The following is a 24,333-nucleotide window of genomic DNA, read 5'->3' as shown; positions in this document are numbered from 1 at the left end:
ATAGGAGACTACATAATGATATGAAAAACTGCTCACAGTATATTAAGGGAAAACACTAGCTTATAAAACAATATGATACCAATATTTTTAATGTGAATTTTTAAAAGTCTGAAAGGATACACTTTAAAGTATTAACAGTTGTTCATTTCTAGGTGATAAAATTGAGCATTCTTTTATTTGTCCTCTTTATACTTTTTCTTTATTCTCTATATTACCTACAGAGAGTGTGTACTATTGTTTTAGTTGAAGTGTTAATTGAGATAATTGTATGCTCACATGCAATTGTAAGAAATAATACAAGGAGATCCCAGGTACCCTTTATACAGTTCCCCCAATAGTAACATCTCACAAAAAATACAGTATCACAAGCAGAAATATTGACAATGATGCAATCCACTGATCTTGTACAGATTTCTTATTTCATTGTACTTGTGTATATGTGTTGGGGGGGTTCTACACAATTTTATCACATCTGTAGGTTCGTGTGTCCACCATCACAGGCAAGTTACAGAATCGTTCCTTTAGACTAAGAAGCATCCCTCCTGGGGTGCCTGGGTGGCTCAGTTGGTTAAGCGACTGCCTTTGGCTCAGGTCATGATCCCAGGGTCCTGGGATCGAGCCCCGCATCGGGCTCCCTGCTCAGCCAGAAGCCTGCTTCTCCCTCTCCCTCTCCCCCTGCTTGTGTTCCCTCTCATGCTGTCTCTCTCTCACTCTCTCTCTCTGTGTCAATTAAATAAATAAAATCTTTAAAAAAAAAAAAGCATCCCTCCCGTTGTCTTTTATACCCACACCTACCTCCCTCTTCTCCCACCCTCCCTCTGGATCCCAGCCCTGGAAAGCACTGATCTGTTCTCTGTTTCTCAAATTTCATATTAAATAGGGTAAATAAATGTTTTTATTTGTTAAATAATTTGAACTATGGAATGTTAAATGTTCAAAATGTTAAAGTGTGTTAAATATTGGAATGTTAATTGTTAACATTTAAACGTTAAATAAATAGAAAAATGCAGTATATAACCTTTTAGGACTGACTTTTTTTTTTTACTCAGCGTAATTTCCTGGAGATTAAATTGTTGTGTGTACCAATAGTTTCCCTCTCTCTCTCTCTCTCTCTCTCTTTCTGCTGAGTAGTATTTATGGTATGGCTGTGTTACTGTTCGTTTAACAATTCATCTGTTGAAGGACCTCTGGGCTGTTTCCACTTCGGCGCTATTATGAGGAACATTTGTGATGAACATTTGTCAACTATGAACATTTGTGTACGGGTTTTCATTTGGACATAAGTTTTCATTTTTCTGGGATAAATGCCCAGAGTGCAATTGCTACATTGTATGGTATTTGTGTGTTTAGTTTTCTGAGAAACTACCAAACTGTTTTCCAGAATAGCTGTTCCATTTTACATTCTCACCAGTGATGTAAGAGTGATTTAGTTTCCGCACATTCCTTGCCAGCATTTAGTGTTGTCACTAACTTTCTTTTTCACCCATCTGATAGATGTATAGTGATATCTTATTGTGGTTTTAATTCGAATTTTCCTGGTAGCTACTGATGGTGAACACCTTTTCATGTGCTAATTTACCATTTTCACTGAAATATCTGTTCATGATTTTGACCATCTTCTTGGATGATTTGGAGTGCTGTTCGTTTTTTTTCTTTTAGTGTTGAGTTTTAATTTTATATATATTCTAGGTACCACTCTTTTGTTGGATATGTGGTTTGCAAATATTTTCTGAGTCTGTAGCTTGTCTGTTTATCCTATTCACGTGGTCTTTAACACAGCAAAGGTTTTTGTCTTCCTTCCTTCCTTCCTGCCTATGATTGTCCAGTTGGTTTTAAAACCTGTCTAAAGAGGGGCACCTGGGTGGCTCAGTCAGTTAAGCGTGTGACTCCTGATTTCGGCTCAGGTCATGATCTCAGGGTTGTGAGATGGAGCCCTATTTTGGGATCCATGCTGGGTGTGGAGCCTGCTTGGGATTCTCTTTCCCCCTCTTGCTCTGCCTCTTCTCTCTCTATCTCTCAAAAAACAAACAAACAAAATAAATAAATAAATAAAACCTGTATAAAGAGTATTTGAAACACTAGGTATTTTTGATAGTGCTAACATAAGATTGCTGGGTTATATACAAAACCGGTTAATGTTCAAAGGGCCACACTATAATATTTGGGGTTACCTGATCCACCAGAGAGAAATTATTTGCATTTCTACCAGACCAGAATCTATAAGTTCACCTCCACTCCTACAGTTGTAAATTCCCCAGACAATAGAATGTCAAGCTCAGCATTACAATGCAAGAGCATTGAGTAACCTTTTTTGCTTCTGCCTAAGTTTAATAGTGTGTCAGGAACACAAAATTACACTAGAGCCAGTGAGAATCTTTAGGTTTGAGTTTTAAATGATAGACTTCAAATGCACAAGTAATCAATGCAAACTTCTGGTTCTTAGTAGAATGTTTAGTTTGGGGCAGGACCATCCGCACTGACCAATCAATGGAACAAATTGCTAGGTATTTTGATTTTCAAGTCAGTTTGAGAAAGGCTCCATAGGCTTAACTTATACCTTCTTGGGCAGCGGTTCATAACCAGGGAGTGAGTCAGAGGGTCTCACTGTCGTGGCAAAATGTAGTGACAGCTCTCTACTCCTCATTACTCTCTCATTCTAGGTTCCACTTAAAATTGTTGGAGTCCTGCTTCCAGGCTAACTGTCCTTGAAACGCTTTCCCTTTCATCTCAGAGAACTTCCATGGACCACAAAGCCCTATAAGGATTGACCAATTTAGTAAACATGCCTGTGTTCATGACTCTTCATGACAGTGACGAACAACCCGAATTCAGATCCAGAAGCTGCAACCTCAGCTTCTGTGTTGGCGGGAGAAGGTGCCGGCCTGAACTAAAAGAGGACTCCTCCCAGTGCACGAGCCTCCAGGACCTGCAGAGAACTCTCGTTTCCACTGTCGGGAGCCTTTCAAAGGCACAATTCTTGCTGGTCTAATACCTTGCTTTGAGGAATTCAAAAGATCACATTTATTTACTAAGTAGTGCTTCTGAACCATACAACCAAATCCTGAAGGTGGTTCGGTTTCATTAATCAACGTCTCAACTAACTTCTCTACCCTTCACTCCTACTTCTGTGACCTGAAAGTGGTTTCTGTTTCTAGAAAAGGTGATTTCTCCACCTCTTCACTCCTGACACATAGACCTTTATGTTAGGGTCTTCTCTCTTTTATTTTTAAAAATATAAACTACAACATACACAAAGAAAGGAATGTAAAACACAAATGTACTACTATTTAAAGCAAAATTATGAAGTGAACATCTGCAAAACACCATCTAATCAAGAAGCACAACTTACAGGCCAGAAGCCCCAGTGTGCCCCTTTCTAAACAAACTTCTTCTTCCCTTCCCTCCCCAGAGGTAGCTACCATCTTGACATCTGAATTAATCATTTCCTTACTTTATTTCTTTTTAAGATTTTACTTATTCATTTGACAGAGAGAGAGAGAGAGAGAGAGAGAATGAGCAGGGGGAACGGCAGAGCGAGACGGAGAAGCAGGGGCTTGATCCCAGGACTCTGAGATCATGACCTGAGCTGAAGTCAGGCGCTTAACCGACTGCACCACCCAAGCGCCCCCTTACTTTACTTTATAGTTTTACCAATTTTGTAAGCATCCCTAAGTGGCATAGGTTAATTTTGTCTGCTTTTAAACTTTTTATGAGTGGAGTCATACCATGTATCTTGCTTCTTTCATTCATTGTCATGTTTATGAGCTTTTGTTGAGTCTAAAAATAGTTTGTATACATTCACTGTTAAATAGTATTGTGTGATTAACCATATGTTTACCTTTTTAAAAATCCATTCTACTGGTAATGAATGCTTAAATTGAGGGGCACGTGGGTGGCATAGTCAGTTAAGCTTCCGACTCTTTGTTTCAGCTCAGGTCGTGATCTTGGGGTCGTGAGATGGAGCCCCTTGTTGGTCTCTGTGCTCAAGGCGGAGTCTGCTTAACTCTCTCTCTCTCCCTTTGCCCCCACCCCCACCCCGTGCTCACTCATGCTCTCTCTCAAATAAATAAATCTTTTAAAAATATGAACACTTAAATTGTTTTCAGTTTTTGGTGAATAGGAATAGTGCAACTATAAACATTCTTGTGTGTATTTTCCTGGTGCAAATGTGCCAATACATTTGCTGGGGTAAAATACCTAGGAGTGGAATTTGTGCGTCATAGTGTGTGGATACCTCTGACTTTATAAAGCCAAAGATGTTTGCTAATTTACCCTCACCGGCAGTCCCCATTGCTCCATGTGAGCAGGTGTATTTTTAGAGTTCTGGTGGAAAGGCCTATGTAGTTGGTGATTTCATACAGTGATGCCTTTTTCCTTTGGTCCTGCGGATCCATGCACACTAAAGGAGCCAGGTTACCTGAAGCCCAGACTGAGTCTAACTCCAAAGGACAGTCGGTATCAAAGTCATCTTCACTGAGCAGGTGGCTGTATTTACTGTAATATCACTGAAACATTGCCAAAGAAAGGATATTATTTTGACCACAAGATAATTTTGTGAAGCATAAAAATATCTGTTGCATTGAATGCCATCAGCACAAAACAAGAGCAAGATATTTATTGACAATTCTGCCATTCAATAAATCACACTGTTTTTCTGTTTGCTTCCAGACCCAGCTCAATTTACTACTTCAATTTTTTACATAACTGTAGTCACTACATGGGTATATTTTGTCTTTTGCTCATCCCTGAAACGAGATAGCATAAGCATTTTCCCCCTACCTTGCTTCCTAAGCTTCCTAATAATTATTTTATTCACTGTGCAATTTTCTGCCGATAGTCACAGGTGTAGGGGAGAGAGCTGGGTTTTAGTGCCCCCAACCCCATTCTTCATTCCCCACAAGCAACCCCAAATAAATATTCTGTCTAAGGAAAAAAACATGTACTCTGTCTGAATGCAGCTTTGAGCCCCCTGGCCTCCCTCCAACAAAATTGTATCCTAAACCCTTACCATGTGGAAATGCTGTGGTTCTCCTGACTGCCAAGGGCATATACCATTACTGACTTCATTGTTCCCCTGGGAGGAGCCTTCAGATTGTTTCTGATGCTTTGAAATTTTAAATCATGCCATTCACATAGCCATTTTCCTTCCTTTAGATTATTTTCTTAGCATAAATTCTTAGAAAAGGGCTAATGAGGGGCACCTGGATGGTTCAGTTGGTTAAGCGTCCAACTCCTGATTTCGGCTCAGGTCATGATTGTGGGGTCCTGGGATTGAGCCCCATGTCGGGCTCGAGCTCAGCAGTGAGTCTGCTTGAGGATTCTCCCTCTCCCTCTGCCCCTCCCCCCACTTGGGCTCTCTCTCTCTCTCTCTCTCTCTCTCCCTCCCCCTCTCAAATAAATAAATAAATCTTAAAAAAAAAAAAAAAGGGCGCCTGGGTGGCTCAGTTGGTTAATCGACTGCCTTCGGCTCAGGTCATGATCCTCGAGTCCGGGGATCCAGTCCGGCATTGGACTCCCTGCTCAGTGGGGAGTCTGCTTCTCCTTCTGACCCGACCCCTCTCGTGCGCTCTCTCTCTCACTCTCTCTATCTCAAATAAATAAAATCTTAAAAAAAAAAAGAAGAAGAAGAGGGTTAATGAGTCAGAGATGAATGGTTTTTTTCTGGATCTTGATATATAACACTAAAACACTTTACAGAAGTGATGTTTCAGTTCATATTTGCACTAAGGATGTATGAACATATATACTATTCTGTATATGTACAGACTACATTAATCAGGATTCTTAGTCATAAACTGAGGAATTTATTGGTGCAGAGAGTAAGTCTTGTAAGGCTCCACAGCCATGAAGGATACCCACACCACACTATAGGGCTGTTCCAGAGGAGACTGTGTTGTTGCCAACAGGAGATAGCACCGCAGCTTATCGGCTGAGTCTGGGCAGTAGCTGAGGCCAGAAACTCTGCTGCCCTCAGAGCTGGACACCCTCTGCTATTACCACCATCAGGAAGTGAATTCTGTGCATCATCTGCTTCCTCCTAATTCCCTCTTCTATATCAGACTCTTAATCAGATATATTTGTAAGTTACATGTCAACATCCCTGTTACAAAGGAACTTGGGAAAATGAGTTTTGTATTTTTCCTTCAGAGACATGATTCATAATTTGACAACTTCCCCAAATATTAGAAGTTTGTTCAAAAGATACTGGCGGCCACCAACATGAGATATGTCTGCCTCACCTTCCATAGCTGTGAACCTTAGGTAATTAAATCGCTTTTGCTAGTTAGTTATAAAATAGTTCCTTTTTTTATTTATCTGATTACTATTTAAATTTCCTTTCAAGTTTCTCTGTACCTGTTTTATACCCACTCATAGAAACTATCAGTCCATCTTCTTCATCTATTAGAAATATTAGAAATATTTCTATCCGAAATATCTGTGAGTATATTTATTAATGTATTTCCCATAGCTGTGTAGAAACTTTGTTATACCGTAGAGATTAAACTTAGTTGTCAACGTTTTCATCTTTCAATATCTCAATGTCATAATCATTTCTATGCTGGGTGAAGGTCAGGTAGGCTGTCTGTCTGGTCTTTGTGCTCCTTCATTGCCATGATATCATTTATTCTAAGAGGTGGCTGGTCTCTTGACCTATGCCCAGAGAATTCCAAGTAACTCAAAAAAGGGAAGAAAAAATGAATCTGAAACACCAATATTCCTTTTGTGCCTTTGTACATGTCACAATTCTAGTTACTTTAGGAAGCATGAGAACATTATGCCTATAAGTGGCTGAGAGACTTGTGTTTCAGGTGGTATTTTTGAACAAGAGAGACAGACATGACCTTGACATTTTTCTCCCGTCTTCATCATGGATTGATGAAACAGGCAAGGGAAATATTTATTCTTTATGTCTAATCTTTCATCCAAAGGATCGTTAGTTTACAAACATTGACCTCAAGTTGAACCAAAGCCCTAATTCCACACTCTAGAAATGGCCATTTTATATATGCGGGATAAACAGCTAAGGTATTTTATTAAGGTTATAAATACTTTACCACCAGAGTCATAAATTGGATATTTCTCAGTTTTGGCCCCTTATTGTTACTATCTCATATGCCCTTTATACAGAATTGTGCAACCACCAAGTCACATTTTCAAGAGCCAGGGCATTAGGCAGCATTCTTTGGGGCAGTAGGCCATGCTCTTTTCTCCTCCACCAATAAAAGTACAAAAAGTACAGGTTACCTCATAGACCATTGGGCAAATGCCTAAATCCTTCTGGATCAATCTGCATGCTCTCTGATGCATAGGGATTTGCCCTTGTTAATGCTGCCTGTGATTATAAATGTCTGTGGAAGCGCTTTTATGGATGAATTGGTACTTTCCACTACTTGGTGAATTGTGTGCTCCCATGGATAATAAAAATAAACACAACCAACATGATTGCATTTCAGAGAAGGGGTGGTAGAGCAGGGAGCAACCAATCAAAAGTATCTAAAGCACCAAATTATGCCCCTGAGGAGTCATCTTGCATATCCTTGGTTCTGTTTCCATGGTAGTAAGGATTGCTTGGGATATTCAAAGGCAATTTAAATGCATTTAGACCATAGCTTACAAGGGGATAATCTTAGGAAAATCAGAAGCGAGTAAACATTAACAGCTAGTAAGAGAAGCAGTATTAAAAACCATACTCCATCTTGCTTGCTTTTTTATTTGGTGAAAAATAAAAATTTTTTGACATCTGGAAATTATGTCTGCTTCTAACTTGGGCTTGGGATGACTCATTTCGAGAAAGTGCCACAATTTCCATATGCTAGAACACAGAAATTTGAGGCTGCTTGTTTTTTTAACTTAATTTTTAGACTCAAAGGTATGAATCTGCATTATTCTCCCCAGGCCAGCCCTAGGAGTGTGCAGACCAGGCACAGAAAGATATCCTCCCTCCCCCCGCCATCTGAAAATACAACTCCTCATTGACATGTCAGCATCGCAGATTCATTTCTTTAAGCTCTGGTGATTTTCGGCCTTCCAGAGTCTCCGGGGGGAGTTCATAGGCCCTTTGGAGAAGCTTGCTGAGACTGGCACCTTAAACATCACCAGTTGTGATCTGCTAACAGCCTGGTAGGAACTTGCAAAGGGGGCTCAAGATGAACATAGAAGAAAGAAGTGCGGGTAGGAAAGACAAAATGCCGATTTCTTAATTTTCCCTGAGGGCATTGCTTGATTTCCAAAATGGGACAAAAACCTCGGGAGGCTTTGTTTATTATACCATTTTATTTAACAAATACCCGTGTAGTGCCTGCTAGATCTTAGACACCATTCTGTGCATTTTACAAATCTAGCTCATTTGTTCCTCATGACTACCTTAAAAAGTAGGCACTTTTGATTATTTCCAGTGGAAAGATGAAGAAACAGGCACACACCTTGAGGGTCCCAAGGGTCCCCAAGCAGAGAGCTGAGATTTTGGATCCAGGTCCAGGTATGGCTCCAGAGTACCCACTCTGACCCACTCCACGCTACTCATATACAAACCACAGAATTTTTCAACTCTCTTGGAAAGCTTTGGTATTAGGCGATGCGGATGAGGAGAGAGGTCAGTTTAATGGAACAGCTAGCCCCCAGAATTGAGCTTTCAGGTGGAGAATGTATAATGTTTACAGAAGTCTCAGGAGACTTAGTCTGCTTTGTGTAACATTTAGAGAGCTACAGCAACTCCTGCCTCTATATTCATCTTTGAATGGAGATTTTGATGTTGATCAGATACGAATTCTAATTTTCATAAAAAAGAGAGTTTGAACTCCCCCAGGAGGCAATTGGGCATCAGCTTGATAGCCTGTGAAGGAAACTACTTTTTGTTCATTTGAAAGCAGAGAATAGTGGGATGGGAGAAAAAAAAAAGAGGATTCGAACTATTTTGTGGAATCTGAAACTTCTCTTAGCATCATGGGGATTGTCTTGGTCTGTGCTGTGAAGGTGGCATGACCCCCTCTCTAAGATGGAGGTGAGTTATTCACTATTTCCAACCGTACAATTGCTTCACTATGTCCACACCCACACTTTTCTGTTTACAACCAAAGAAAAGGCCCATTGTTGATGCCAAATCACTACCTGAAACGAGCATATCATAATCCACCTAAAATATCTTAGACTGTTCTGGGGAACAGTGGATTTTATTTGATGCTGGAAAGCAATTTTCAATCATCCTTTACTTAAGAAAATAGTGTTAAATCTTTCTAGGTTTTAGAACGACCTAGATATTTAAATGTGTTAAATCTTTGTAGGAATTACAAATAATCCTCCACGACCCTCAAAATTTGTGTTTTACTTTTTAAAATATTATGTGTTTTTGCATTTTTTTATCCACAGAAGTTTATCCACAGAAACCTGGGTTTCTGGCCTTTGAAAGCTACAGAAGACTGAGGTGGTTGTAAAGCCATTGTTCAGAGATCATTGCATTCCAACGTCTCAATGGAGAGTGATTTTGGTCCCCCAGGGGACGTTTCTTTGGCTGTAAACAGAGAACAGGGATGTTTTTACAGGCATTTAGTGGGTTGTGGGTAGAGTGCTGCTAAAGATCCTACAATGCACCAGGCAGTTCCCTACAACAAAGAATATCGAGACCACAGTGTTAATAGTGTTGAGATAGAGAAATCCTGCAATAGAGATTTTCCAAACCTTATTTGTAGGACTTTTTACATAGACCCTTCGTTTTACGTTGCTTGCCTTATAAGCCCCCCGTATCCACAGCTGGTCAGTCCATCTCAGAAATTTCCAGCTTGTGATGGGTGCCCAGGACCATCAGAAACCCCATCTTCCCAGAGGGTCAGAGAAGCACTATTTCAGGGCTTAAGCTTCCAAACTGCACTAAAAACAATTTTGCAAGCTTGCCCAAGAGGCTCACTTTCATGTATAGCTTAGAAAGAAAAAATATTTGCAAAGTTCTAGTCTTGGAATGAACTTTCAGAATGTATCTGCTAGAAAACTGGCTACTGCCTCGATCACATTCCTCAGTTCACATCATTGGGATAACAGTTGTGTCTGTGTTGTTCAACTTCATGCCCTCTAGCTCCTGGGAGTATTAAATAAGTCACTGAGAGTAGGATGTTCTGTTGGCAGAGTACAAAGTATCAAGCAGTGGTGGTATGATGATGGGCTTTGGAGCCAAGTGTCATCACCTTTGTGGTCTTCCTGGCTCTAATTCTCAGTATATTCATCTGAAGATACCAACTTGTAGAGATTTGTTTGAATGACATGAGTTTATCCAAATCATGTGTTCCAGTGTCTGAGCACGTAGTAGATGTTCAGTGAAGGCTGATTCTCTTCTCCCTACCTATTTTTTCTTAGGGAGAACTCCTCCCTTCCTCTCCTAGCTCATCAGAATGAAATCACCACCCATTTCACATGGAGCTTTGTGTCCCCTATGGTAGATGCGGACCTCAGGGGGTGACCGCAGGGCTTGAGGAGCAGACAGTATCTTTATGCCACACAGACTCAGGTTTCAGGCCCCACCCGCCCCTCAGTTGGCACCCTGTGCAGGGCACAACTTAAACTATTGTATACAGTCTCCTTTTTAGAACTCCCCTGACTGCAAAGAGCACACATTTTCCTTTGCCTCTGATTCTGTGAGCAAACACAGCTGGGTCAAGGTCGAAGGATGGGCTTCCAGAGGCAGGCCTGTCTCATCTCCGTGTTTGACAGGTATGAAGCAGGTGGCTGCTCAGCAAATCTTGCCTAACTTCCAGGGTCTAGAAATCTAATCTTGAGGGGAAGGAATAGGAAGCCTGATTTTGGCTCTCAGGCCACATGAATGCCTCTCTCTGGCTCCTAACTCTATTACTCTGTAGAAGAAAGAAGTAAGATTAGCATTTCAGAAACTCCAACAACATATTATTAATCCATGAATCTATCTTTGCATTTATCACACAGATGTTTTTCAGCACATTCATATGGCAGGTGCAATGCTAGAACTTGGGGGTATAACTTTGAAGAAGACACAATTTCTGCTCTAAAAGTACCCATAGCTCAGTGGGGAAGAGAAACAAGTCACAACAACATGGTGTAACTAATTCTTTAATAAAGGTATATATGGGGCACTTTGGAAACATGGGACCAGATCAAGAACTTAACTCAGCCTGAGAGGAGGAGAAAAATCCAGGCTCTTCTCAGGAGAAGTGACATCTAAACTGAGTCTTGAAGCCAGAGAAGGAGTCTTTCAAGTACATGAGGAGGTGAGCAGGAGAAGGGCATCTAGGGTGATGTTCAAGTGTCTGGCTTGGACAGCGAGGTGAACAATGGTGGCTTTAATCAGGAGAGAGGAGAGAGAAGGAGAAAAGTTTTAGACATGTTGCTTGGAAATAATGGCCTGTGTGTCACCTGGAGGTTGTCTAGTAACTGGGTGGATATAGGAGTTTGGAAGGAAGAGAAACAGAGAAAAGCATGTTTTTACTGAAAACCTAATATATGCCAGATACTGTGTTAAGTGATTTACATGCTTTATTTCACCCATTTTTGTCAGGCTCTGTGAGTTACGTATTATTGGCTCTACCTTACAGACAAGGAAAGCAAGGTCTTTTCAAAGCCACATAATGTCAGAGCTGCAGCTTGAATCCGGGCTGTCTAGGCCAAAGCCTGTGTTCTTTCCAGGATCTCTGGGAGAGAGAAGGTGGAGGTGGGGGTTGGGAGTCTCTAACCCAGAAATGATGGCTCATTCTGCATCCACATTTGTCTTCTTAAGACTGCATCCAGGTGTTCTTCTCACGGTAATTTATGGCGTATAGTTTAATTTATATTAGGTATTTCTCTTTTTCCTTTTTCTTTTTTTGTAAGTGCTACTCAAGTAATATCTTTTTTTTTTTTTTTTTAATATAAGTGGAGCCCAATGCGGGGCTTGAACTCACGATCCTGAGATCAAGACCTGAGTTGAGATCATGAGTCAGATGCTTAACCAGCTGAGCCACCCAGGTTCCCCAAGTCATAATATCTTTTAATGACTGTTTATTTTTTTCTTATCTTATAAGTCAAAATTCGGGCTAGATTTCAGTCGGTTTTAATGCTACTACTATATCAGGTATAACAGTTTGCTGGCTGACTCCCAACCAACCACAATTTAATCTCCCTGACAGGAACATAACATTTTCATAGCAGGAGAACCGATCATTACAGCTGACTAAACATTTTGTCTCAAGAAGATAAAAACTTTATCCCAGGAGTTAGAATTAGCATACACTTTAGAAGAACTGCAGCTGGTTATGTCACAAAGAAAGCATTTACTTGAGTTTATTTTTGAGGTTGCCAAAGTAGGAAACCAGTCCCCACTTATTCTGATGAGAATTCATTTTCTCTCTCTCCCCTCTACCTTTTTGTCTCTCTCATATTTTCTTTCTTTGTTGTTAACATATTTGCATTCATTTTTTAAACTTATATTCTCAAAACTGGAATATGAAAACTTTTTTTGAGGAACTTTTTATCTGACCATATTACTAGGCATGGAGGAATATCCAGACAGCTCGGATGTCCTTGTTTCCTTTCGTTTTTCATTGAAATTAAGAAAAAATATCAAAAATCCTATTTAAATCATCTTGTGCACAATTTATTGAGTAATAGTAGAGGGCATCATCCAGTAGAGGGCAGTGCTGACTTATTCATGGATGCCTTCAATAGAAGATGCAAAATTTAGTACAAATTAAAAGCCTTAAAAATGTTTTTAATTGAAGTAGAGTTAAGACACAATATTATATTAATTCCAAGTGTACAACATAGTGATTGGATCAATCTATCCCTTATGCTGTGCTCACCACAGGTGTAGCTGTCATCTGTCCCCAGTGCTATAACAGTATCATTGACTATATTCCCTAACCTTTGCCTTTTACCCATGATTTATTCACTCCATAACTGGAAGTCTGTACGCCCCACTCCCCTTCACCTATTTTGTCCATCCTCTGCCACCCCACCCCCACCGCTGGCAACCACCACTTTGTTCTCTGTATTTATGTGTCTGTTTCTGCTTTTTGTTCTTTGTTTATTCATTTTTTATTTTAGTGTTTTTTTTTTTTTAATTTTTTTAAAGGAAGCCTCTGACAGACAATAGGTAGTGTTATCTACGATGCTTTGAATTCAGCAAAAGTGCCTTTGTTAAAAAGGAGAAGCATGGTCATCAGCTTTGCTGTCTGAACACCCAAGTTTCTGGACTGCCCCAGCCTAAGTACCGATGAAAAGGTACCTTTCTGAGTGCTGAGCCAAGACTAAGGTAGGCTAGACACTGTGTCCCACTCTCCCAGGCCCAATCCCCATCAATGTTCCTTTATAGACTTTGGCATGAGGCTTGTGCTGGGGAAGGTGGTTCACCGTGTCAGTCGTGCCTGTTGTCCCTAACTGGTCCTCAGGCTGGTCTGTGGCTCCTACGAAGAGAAGGGTTTGAGGCTGGTAGGATCTGGTGGAGTTAAACAAGGCTTTGTGTGACGGAGCCAAGAGAACAATACATAAAGCATGGGGGAGGGAGGAGACTCTTTCCTCCCTTCCTTGGGAAACCAGTGACTGCCCTACAGAATGGCAACCTTGGAGAAAGAAGCCTTGACACGAGACTTGATGTTCTTGCAATAGTGGGTGGAAGCAGTGAGGTTTCCACAGCTGATTCTGTAGGAGTCAGTCATGAACAAGTGGGAGTAGAGGCAAAGGATTAGGAGAGATGAGTTGAGGTTGTTGCTGACATTCTGCTTTGTAATGTCAAAGCATTACATGTGAATTTCCTCTTTGGGGCCACTCAACTATAGATGGGAGACATCACTTTTTTTATAAGAACCTCGTCATATTTTTTAAATTGAGATATAACTGACATATTAGTTTCAAGTGTACAACATAATGATTAGATATTTGTATATATTGCAAAATGATCACTGCAGTAAGCCTAGTTAACGTCTAACACCATATAAGGTTACAATTTTTTGTGTGTGTGATAAGAACATTTAAGATCTACTCTCTTACCAACTTTCAGATACACAATACAGTACTATTAACTATAGTCACTATGCTATACGTTACAACTCCATTAACCTTTATTTTGTAACTGGATGTTTGTACCTTTTGACTACTTCCACCCATTTTGCCCACCTCACACCCCATGCCTCTGGCATCACCAATCCGTTCTCTGTATCTATGAATTGGATTTTATTTTTTAAGATTCCACATATAAGTAAGATCACATGGTATTTGTCTTTCTCTTTTTTCACTTAGCTAACGCCCTCAAGTTCCATCCATGTTGTCACAAATGGCAAGATTTCATTCTTTTTATGGCTGAATAATATTTCATTGTATGTGTATACTACATTTTCTTGATCCATTTATTCATCAATGGACACTTAGGTTGCTTCCCAGTCTTGGCTATTATAAATAATGCTGCAATGAACATGGGAATGCATGTATGTTTTCAAGTTAGTGTTTTTGTTTCCTTTGGATAAATACTCAGAAGTGGAATTGCTGGACATAAGGTAGTTCTATTTTTTTTTTTTAATGAATCTCCATATTGTTTTCCACATTGGCTACACTGACTTACCTACAACCAACAGTGCACAAGGGTTTCCTTTTCTCTACATTCTTATCAACACTTGTTATTTTTTGTGTTATTGATAATAGCCATTCTAATAGGTGTGAGGTGATAGCTCATGGTGGTTTGATTTGTATTTCCCTGATGATTAGTGATGTTGTGCACTTTTTCATGTACCTGTTAGCCATCTCTCAGTCTTCTTTGGAAATGTCTATTTAGATCCTCTGCCCATTTTTAATTGGATTATTTGTTTTGTTTTGTTGCTATTGAGCTGAATGAGCTCTTTGTATATTTTGCATATTGTCCCCTTATCAGATAATATGATCAGCAAATCTTTTTTCCTATTCAGTATGTTGTCTTTCATTTGTTAACGGTTTTCTTTGCTGTGCAAAAGAATTTCAGTTTGATATAGTCTCACCTGTTTATTTCTGCTTTTGTTGCCTTTGCTTCTAGTGTCAAATACAAAAAATCATTGCCAAGGCCCATGCCAAGGAGCTTACTGCCTGTTTTCTTCTTGAAGTTTTATGATTTCAGGTCTTACATCCAAGTCTTTAATTCATTTTGAGTTAATTTTTGTGTATGGTGTAAGATAGTGGTTCAGTTTTATTCTTTTGCATGTAGCTGTCCAATTTTCATGACATTAATTGAAGGGACTGCCCTTTCCCTGTTGTATATTCTTGGCTCTTTTGTCATAAATTAATTGATCATATCTGTGTGAGGTTTTTTCTGGGCTCTCTATTCTGTTCTATTGATCTATGTGTCTGTTTCTATGCCACTACCATACTGTTTTATTTAAAATGGCTTTGTAATACAGTTTGAAATCAGGAAGCATGATGCCTCCAGCTTTGTTCTTTTCCTCAAAAATGCTTTGACCATTTGGAGTCTCTTGTGGTTCCATACAAATTTTAGGATTGTTTGTTCTATTTCTGTGAAAAAATGGCATTGCAATTTTGATAAGGAAATTCTACTAAAATTTTAAAGAAGAATTAACACCAATCCTTCTCAAGCTTTTCCCAAAAAAATGAAAAGGAGAGAATACTTCCTAACTCATTTTATAGGGCCAGTAGCACCTAGACCAAAGCCAGAGGAAGAAACCATAAGAAAAGAAACCATAGGCCAATATTTTTTATGAATACTGATGCAAAAATCCTTAACAAAATACTAGCAAACCAAATCCAACAGCATATTATGAGGAATATATGCCATCATCAAGTGAGGTTTATCCCAAGAATGCAAGGGTGATTTAACATAAGAAAACAAATCAATGTAACACACTGCATTAATAAAATGAAAGGGGAAAAAAACCAGGATCATCTCAATTGATGCAGAAAAAAACATTTAACAAATTCAACATCATTTCACAATAAAACATCCAGAAAACTGGGATTAAAAAGAAACTTCCTCAACATAATAAAGAGCACTTATGAAAAATCTGTGGCTAACATCATAACCCATGCTGAAATATCGCAAGTCTTCCTTCTAACATTAGGACCAAGACAAGAAAGACTGCTTTTACTACTACTATTTAATTTTGAATTGGAATTGGTAGCCAGAGCCATTAAACAAGAAAAAGAGACAAGAGCCATCCAGATTGGAAAGGGAAAAGTAAAACTTTCTCTATTCACAGATGATATGATCCTATATACTAAGAATCCACAAAAATACTATTAGTGCTAATAAATTCAACAAAATTTTGGGATACAAGATCAACATGCAAAAATCGGTGTGTTTTTACACAACAGCGATGAATAATACAAAAAGGAAATTAAGAAACAGTTGAATTTGCAATAGCATCAAAGAGAATAAAATAACCAGGAATATATTTACTCAAATAGGTAAAAGACAGAAAACTACAAAACATTAAGAAATTAAAGACAACATAAATGGAAAGACATCCCATGTCTATAGACTAAATCTTAATGTTGTCAAGATGACAATACTACCCAGCATAATCTAACATTTAATACATTCCCTATCAGTCTTCAAATGACCTGTTTTACAGAAAGGAAAAGCTGATCCTTAAATTTATATAAATTGTGAGTTGCCTGGAATAGCTAGAACAGTCAAAACGAACAAAATTCTTGTGTAGTTTATAACAGATTAGGAACAGAAGCCTAAAAGACGTAAGGCTGTTGGAGCTGGTCACAAAGACTGGCACTAAACAAATATCACTTAGATGTTTGTTATACCACAATAGACACCAGGCATCAGAGAGACAACAGCCAAAGAATCTGTGTCAGGGGTTGGCGAACAAAAACTTGGGGGAAAATCCAAACTCTTATCTTTTTTTCCAAGGAGGTGAAATTCACAATTTTAAAACATTAATAAGCTTTATTTTTTAGAAAAGTTTTAGGCTCACAACAAAATTGAGCAGAATATATAGAGAGTTCCCATATACCCCGTCCCTACACATGCACAACATCCCCCCCACGACATCTTGCACCAGAGGCTACATTTGTTACAATCAATGAACCTACACTAATCACATCATTATCACCCCAAGTTCATAGTTTGCTTTAGGGTTTACTTTGTCATTGTATATTCTATAGGTTTTGACAAATGTATAACAGCATATATCTATGATTATGATATCATACAGAGTATTTTCACTGTCCTAAAAATTCTATGTTCTGCCTGCTCTTACCTCCCCCCACACCCTCAAATCCAGACAACCAATGATCTTTTTACTTATAGTTTTGCCTTTTCCAGAATGTCATATAGTCGGAATTATATAATATGCAACCCCTTCAGATTGGCTTCTTTCACTTAATAATATGCACGTAAGTTTCCTCCATGCCTTTTCATGGTTTGATAGCTCACTTTTCTTTAGTACTGAATAATATTCCATACTCTGGATATACCATAGTTTGTTTATCCATTCACCTACTGAAGGACCTCTTGGTTGCTTCCAAGTTTTAGCAATCATGAATAAAGCTGCTATAAACATCCATGTAAAAGTTTTTGTATGGACATACATTTTCGATTCATTTGAGTAAATACCAAAGAGCATGATTGCTGGACCATATGGTAAGAGTGTGTTACATTTTGTAAGAAATTGCCAAACTGCTTTCCAAGAATGACAATACCGTTTTGCACTCCCCCTGCTAATGAATAAGTTTTCCTTTTGCTCCACATCCTTGTCTGCATTTGGTATCGCTTGTGTTTTAGATTTTGGTCATTCTAATAGGTATGTAGTTGTATCTTATTTCTGTCTCAATTTGCAATTCTCTAATGGCATATGATGTTGAACATCTTTTCATATGCTTGTCATCTACATACCTTCTCGATACCCATCAGTTCTGGTCTTCTGTCCATTTTTAAATTGGGCTGTTTGTTTTTGTATTGTTGAGCTTTAAGGGTTCTTTGTATATTTTGGATAACAGTCCTTTATCAGATGTGTCTTTTATAATACTTTCTCCTTGTCTGTGGCTTGTCTTTTCATTCTCTTGACCCAGTCTTTTGCAGAGCAGATATTTTCAATTTTAATGAATTCCAGCTTATCAAATATTTTTCATGGATTATACCTTTGGTGTTGTATCTAAAAAGTCATTACCCTACTCAAGGTCATTTATGTTTTGTCCTTTGTTATCTCCTAGTAGTTTTATAGTTTCACATTTACATTTAGGTCTATGATCCATTTTGAGTTAATTTTTGTGAAGGGTATAAGGTGTGTGTCTAGATTCATTTTTTTGCATATGAATGTCCAGTTGTTCTATACCATCTTTTGAAAAGATTGTTTTTGCTCCATTATATTGCCTTTGCTCCTTTGCTTAAAGATCAGTTGACTATTTTTGTGGGGGTCTATTTATAAGCTCTCTATTCTGTTTCATTAATCTATTTGTCTATTCTTTCAATGCCACACTATCTTGATTTCTGTGGCTTTACAGTAAGACTTAAAGTCAAGTAGTATCAGTCCTCCAGCTTTGTTCTTCAATATTGTGCTGTCTATTCTGGGCTTTTGCCTCTCCATATTAACTTAGACTCAGTTTGTTAATTTCCACAAAATAACTTGCTGGAATTTTTATTGGAATTACATTGAATCTATAGATCAATTAGGAAGAATTGACACCTTGCTGAGGGTGTTTCTGGAAGAGATTAGTATTTGAATCAGTAGACTGTGTAAAGGTCACCCTCACCGTTATGGGCAGGCATCATCCAATTCATTCAAAAACTAGAAGGAGGGCAAATTTGTTCTACACTTGGGCTGGGACATCCATCTTCTCCTGCCCCTCAGACATCAGTGCTCCTGTTCTTGGGTATTTGGTCTTGGGCAGTGACTTACACCATCAGCTCCTTTGGTTCTCAAAAATGTTCAGACTTGGAGCAAATTACACCACTGGTTTATCTGGTTCTCCAGCTTGCAGATGGCAGATCATGGGACTTCTTGGTCTCTATAATTGTATGAGCCAATTCCTATAATAGACCTGTTACACACACACCAATAACTTACTGGTTCTGTTTCTCTGGAGCACCCTTCTTTCTTAGCATATCATTATACTTTTTAAAAAAGATTTCATTTATTTGAGAGAGAGAGAGAGCAACTTATTGGTTCTGTTTCTCTGGAACCCTAACACACCCTTCTTTCTTAGCATATCATTATACTTTTTTAAAAAGATTTCATTTATTTGAGAGAGAGAGAGAGCATGAGCAGAGGGGGAGGAGCAGGAGGAGAGGAAGAAGCAGACTCCCTGATTAGCAGGGAGCCCAATGCAGGACTCGATCCCAGGACCCTGAGATCATGACCTGAGTTGAAGCAGACGCTCAACCAACTGAGCCACACAGGTGCCCTCAATTATACTTTTTAAAAAAGTTATGTTATGTTAGTCACCATACATTACATCATTAGTTTTTGATGTAGTGCTCCATGATTCATTGTTTGCATATAACACCCAGTGCTCCATTCAATACATGCCCTCTTTAATACCCAGCACCAGGCTAACCCATCCCCCCACACCCCTCCCCTCTAGAACCCTCAGTTTGTTTCTCAGAGTCCATAGTCACTACTTTTTAAAAAAACTTTTTTAAGTGGTTGCTCTAGAATTTGCAATATACATTTATAATTAATCCAAGTTTGCTTTCAAATAACACTATTTTGCTTCACAGGTAGTGCAACCATCTTATAATACCAAATTATTCCTACTTTAAAATAATTACAGATTTACAGGAAGTTGCAAGAACGGTACAAAGAGGTTCTGTGTACTCTTCACTCCATTTTCCCCACTGGTAACATTTTACATAACTTTAGAACAATAACAGAACCAGGAAATTGTTATTAGCACAATTCATAGACCTTATTAAAATTTCACCAGTTTCACATACATGTATCTGTGTGTGTGTGCATGTGTGTGTAGTTCTATGCAATTTTATCACGTGTGTAGATTTGAGTAACCACCACCACTGACTAGAATGTTTATTGCTATATGTAAGGGGGAGTCTGAAATGAGGCATTTAATGAGAGAGAAGGGGGCAGGGACAGAGACAGGTAAGGAGAGAGACAGAGGGAGAGAGAAGAGAATCATATAGTGAATTGTTCATGTCTAAGAGACTCAAGATAATGTGGAAATCAGCTATCTAAAGAGATGATCAATTCAATGATATGCAGAACTACATGTGGCCAACAGGGCAGTGAAACTTTTCTAGTGAGGAATCCCGTAAGATTACTTAAGATAAGGAAATAATTTATATGAGACACAAGACTATCCAAGTAAGACCATGTCTGCCTGCAGAATATGAGAAGAGTAAACAATAACCCGAATGCTTCTATAATGAGTACAGGCAAACAGATGCAGAGGAATGCAGGAATGCTTCCCTTAAGCAGGGAATAGATCAGGGAGCACGTGTCCACCATGGCCAGGCTGTAAGATTTCTGTACAGGGGCACTGTGGGCTTTTAGGGCCAGACAATTCTCTGTTGGGTATGCCTTTATATGCGGCCCAGATCTTTAGCACTCCTGGCCCATGGCCACCTGGCACTATGAAAACAAAGCATATCCAACAAATTTCCAAAAGTATCTAGGGGTTGTGACAATATCCCCAATCAAATACCACAAAAACCTTCCTCTTCTACAGGAAGAATATTCTTCTCCCTGACTTCCTCAGTCCCTGTTTCTACTCACTGGGGCTTTTTGTTTTTTTCTCCAGAGACTGCCGATAATAGACACTCTGGATTTTTAAAGTTATTTTCATATGTGCTTTTATTATGGAAAGTGAGTTTTCTTACACATGACTGCCTTCCATTCTGGCTGATCTACCCTGAGTAGGCCTGAGCCCATACCATCAAAAGTGACCATTAGCAAAAGGAGAGAAGGGGGTACCATTCTATCACAGCTGAAATTTAAAACTAAGGGTACCAATTATACAAAAGGCCTTGGCTGGGACTTTATTCAAAGCATTTTAATGACACTCAGGGAAGATAGATTTGTTAAAATCTAGTAACTCTTTTTCTATCAACTTAAGAACTTTAGGGGGCACCTGGGTGGCTCAGTTGGTGAAGCATCTGCCTTGACTCAGGTCATGATCTCAGGGTCCTGAGATCGAGTCCTGCATCGGGCTCTCTGCTAAGTGAGGAGTCTGCTTTTCCCTCTACACTCCCCTCCTGTTGGTGCTCTGTCTCTCTCTCCCCCTCTCTCAAATAAATAAATAAAATCTTCAAGGAGGTTTAACTTTCAAGGAAAGGAAAATGCAATTCAATGTGGGCTTATCGTTTGTTGTATTAACACTAAGCTAAGTACGGCAGACTCTTCAAAAGAAGCATTAGCTTTGCTACTTGATTTCAAGGAGCTTAAAGTTTCATTGGGGTAATAATATATTAACCCTGAAAATAATTAGAGATATCAGATATAGTTCCCATCAGAAGTAATTATAAAAGAGATGAGACTAGGGAAGAGGTGATTATGGCTCCAGAGAGCCACAAACATCTTTCTGGAGAAGGACGGGAGTGGGGAGCTGGGGAGGAGGTTTGCAATAGGATTGGAAAGGGAGAAGGTAAAGCTGTTAAGGAAACTTAATTATTGCAAGTAATATTCTTCAATGCATTTCAAGACAAAAGAAAGAGGAAGCTTGGTATGCAGACTGGAAAATAAAATGATGAGGAGGGGAGCTGATGTTTCACTTTCATCAGTGTTTTAAAGTTATATTTGGCTTATGCCAAGGAACAGCCTTTGACATCAGAACATACCTTGTATGTTATATATACCAGGTATTATAGAGGATGGAAGTTGTGTTGCAACAATGCCTAGAATGTTCCCCATTAGACTCTCCATTGTTCTCAGCCATGACCTAATTTCTATGCACTTTAACTGGGTCCCTAAGAGGCTTGTGGATCAAAAACCTTCATTTTTAAATTCTTAATTTTTAACACACATAGGTGTTTAGAAGGAAGCAATGAAATGTTTTGAAGCTCATTTCTAGTGGAAATGAATCAAGAATAGCATTGACATTTTGTGCAATTATATAGACAAATTTGTGCAATTGTATCGACAAATTTGTGCTTTGATTGTATTCTGTTTTTATTGTGTCGTTTACTTTGGGTGGTAAATCATGGCTTGGGAACAAGGATGTTTAGCACCGAACTAAGATTTGTTTTGCCAAAACAGATAGTCAGCTAAGAGTAAGTTTGTGTGCTGTCAGAAGCACATTGTAAGGTGTTGAAATGAAGCATATGGTGTTAGTCTTTTTCTCTAATTGTGAAAGGACCCTGTCTCGAGGGACCATTGCCTTGACTTGTGGGGACTTGTGTGATGGCCACTTGACTTCAGCACCGTCCTGGCTTCATGAAAAGATACAGAGACGTGAGTAGAGGGAGCAGCCGATGCTCTTTCCAAATGGGAATGAAGAAGGGGCTGAATGGAGAGTGTTTCCCTCCTTGACTCTGGCAGTTGTTTAAGTTTCTCTATTCATACTGGAAATAATGTAGCTTATATTTGAATCCACTTTTTAAAACGTTTGGACTTTTATAAATGGTTGATATTCTGTCCATTCCTGAACGGACGAATCCAGGAGAGGCCGGGGCTCCACTGTTCTGCCTATTGTGCCCCATGGGCCTCTGGGGAATCCCTTCATTTATTCATCTTTTCTTTGCTTTGCACACTTTGGATCCAGTTTTGAAGAGGCAATCCTGACGGATGCTACTGTGACAAGAACTTGCTGAGTATCTTCACCAAAGGGAGCAGATTCTGAGGCTGGCTTTTTCTCACTAGTGAATAGAACAAATGAGGACAATTAGGCACTGCAAAGATATTTGCTGTAACAGTTGTTTTTCTGATCATAGTGACTGATTCTTTAAACATATAATTAAATTCCAAAATAAAGTATGCTTCTATTCAGGTAAAAGGAAATTCATGATGTTGTAATTTGTAGTGTTTTCATTTTCAACTGTTTTCATTTTCCAGTGCAAGAATCGCTAGTGAAGAGAAATGACCCTGTGGTTTTATTATAGTTTGTGTATTAGTCCCAGTTCTCCATAAAAACAGCTCTGTTCCCCTTTTACCCTCCCCAGAGCTGGAGTTTCTGATGGAGAAGCCAGGTACACATCCATGGTATGGTCTGTCTTGGGACACTAAATCTAATTCAATCCTCAAATTTTACAGAAACAGGCTCAGAGGAAACTCTTGGAATTTTATCAATGGAATGAGACTCAGTGTGGTATCTTTAAGCACCATAGTTTAAAAGTCATTTATCATCAGAAAAAGAAAACCCCTATTGCAAAGGTCACAAACCAAAGAGGGCAACTCTTGAGCAGTATTACACCAAGTTGCAATTGAGGTAAACAATCGGTCAAAATCAAAGTTTAGCTAGTGTAGGTCTTCCTTGGAGAACCAGACCCATATCACAACAGTACCTGATGCATCACAACTGAAACTGCTCTCCGTGCAAGGGTAATTCTATAGGCCCAGAATATAGAAGTTTATGAACAAAGTCCCTGTCTTTCAGGTTGGGCTCTAAGAAGTGATCATTATAAAGGAAACAATAAATAACAATTAAACAATTAATTTGACAATTAAACATGACAATTAAACATAACAATAAAAAATGACAATTCTCATAATTATAAAAGAATGAATATAATTACTGTGTATGAGCTACTGTGCCCTTCAGAGGCATCTTCTTATTTAAACCTCCCTATTCTTTGTGGGTACCTAAAGATAAATAATTTACTCAGGTTGCTGAGGGCGCACCAGCTGGGCTCAGGTCTCCAATCCTGATCCTCGAGCAGGTACTCATGGACCATCTGGACTGAAACTGCACTTTCCCGTCCAGGAACCAGGCAAAGTGTCTTTTGCAACTGCTTTCCAAATCTAAAACAAGGTGCTAACTCAGTCGGGGTTCACTGGGTGTGGGTGTGGGTGAGAGCATGGCGTGGGTGGAAAATTGATAGTTTGTTCCCTTCATTTAACGAAGGAAAGAACGCGATCATAGGTCGGAATATCTGTGCTCTTCCTTTTGACACAACCCGAGCTTTGAAACTATATGCCCTCAAAACAACTGTTAAAAGAACTGTTCGTGATGTGACAAACCTTGTGGCTACTGTACTAACAGCGGTCCCGCGAATCTTAAAGTCCTCGCTGCCTTCCGTCCCTACAGCAACCCTTCAGTAGGCGCAGACGCAGGCGAAGCGAGCGCAGCAGCTGCGGGGTTCCGAACACTGAGCGCGGCGTGCGGGGATTCCCAACATCCTCCGCGCAGCCCAGGGCGCGGCTCCCGCCGCCGGGGGGTGGGGGGCGGGGTTGAGCGGGGCGGGGCGAAACTAGGCGCGCCCGGGCCGCCCCTCCCGCCTGCCCACCATCTGGGCGGAGC

The 24,333-nt window shown here is 39.4% G+C and overlaps 1 long non-coding RNA gene across 1 annotated transcript; it reads right to left on the bottom strand.

Moving 5' to 3' along the window:
- Nucleotides 1-22,134: 22,134 nt before the first annotated feature.
- Nucleotides 22,135-24,216, bottom strand: LOC135361623 (uncharacterized). The gene is made up of 2 exons (XR_010405205.1): nucleotides 24,054-24,216; nucleotides 22,135-22,732 (listed from the first exon to the last, which is right to left on the bottom strand). It is a non-coding gene; the product is annotated as an uncharacterized LOC135361623 (long non-coding RNA).
- Nucleotides 24,217-24,333: the final 117 nt, after the last annotated feature.

The sequence above is a fragment of the Mirounga angustirostris genome, unplaced genomic scaffold (genome assembly GCF_029215605.1).
Source record: "Mirounga angustirostris isolate CCGP_5_RB_7025 unplaced genomic scaffold, mMirAng1.0.hap1 SCAF_9, whole genome shotgun sequence".
NCBI lineage: Eukaryota > Metazoa > Chordata > Mammalia > Carnivora > Phocidae > Mirounga > Mirounga angustirostris.
Note: the sequence above shows the minus strand (reverse complement) of the source record. Positions and strands in the feature narration are given on the sequence as shown.